The sequence below is a fragment of the Charadrius vociferus genome, unplaced genomic scaffold, assembly GCF_000708025.1.
Source record: "Charadrius vociferus isolate BGI_N301 unplaced genomic scaffold, ASM70802v2 scaffold142, whole genome shotgun sequence".
Lineage (NCBI taxonomy): Eukaryota > Metazoa > Chordata > Aves > Charadriiformes > Charadriidae > Charadrius > Charadrius vociferus.
Window position 1 is genome coordinate 593,830 of NW_009647025.1, and position 1,028 is coordinate 594,857.

The following is a 1,028-nucleotide window of genomic DNA, read 5'->3' on the forward strand; positions in this document are numbered from 1 at the left end:
GGCGGCGGCAAGAGGGCCGCAGCCCTGAGCGGGGCGGGAGGGGCGGAACATGTTTCCGTGTGGGGAAATGTCGCTGGGATGCCCAGAGGTGTGGGCTGGGGAGCGACGGTATGGAGGCAGCTGGAGGAAGAAGGGGCAGAGTAAAGGGAGGAAGCGAGGGCGTGAGCCAAAGAAAGTAACTGCAGTTAAAAATATAATAATAAAAAAATGGATTGATGGGCTGAAATGACACGACTCGTCTGTCTCTTAGCCCAGATCGTCAGTCCTGATGCCTTCCTGCGCCCCAAGGGAGGTGCCAGCCAGAGCACCGCGCTGAATTTGCAGCTGAAGGCCAAGAAGATGGTTAGAAAGTGTGCTGCCACTCCCACCTTAGCTAGAGCACCAACGAAGTTGGGAGGTACATTTTTTTTATCCAAGTAGTAACATTTAGTAGGATTTCAGGGGGTGGGGGGCAAAGAAGGACAAATTAAGTCCCAGAAAAGCACATGGTCTGTGATGACTAACAGTGACAAACATATATGCCAGTGGATGCACGGATACACCTGTGATCACGTTCTGCGTGTTGGCTCATCTGAACTCGGTCGTATTAAATCTGTGTGCATCAAACATATCTGAACACTCTGTGTGGAAACACTGAGCAACAGGAGCAGTACAATACCCAAGCTGGATTCCTCTGGCTCCTATCAGTTGCTTTTCTTGCCTTACAATGTGAAAAAACTACAGCACTACTAGATAGGGAAAAAAACACTTCGGCTATGAAAAGCAAGACTGTTAGCCTAGATTTCACTAACCACTCTGTTAAACCACGCTGGTCAGGGTAACTCAAACACTCAAAATAGGTTTCTCCTTTTAGATATTTCAGCCTGACTGAAGGATAAGGCCAAAGGAGGGAACCACATGTCATAAGATTTCTTCAGTTGCTTTGGGGTTTCCAGCTTTTGGCAAGAGAATCCCCTCAGATATTGTCAGGAAAGGCAATCTCTGGAAAATCCTGTGGGCAGCCAAATGGTTAGGTGGACCGATCTCCC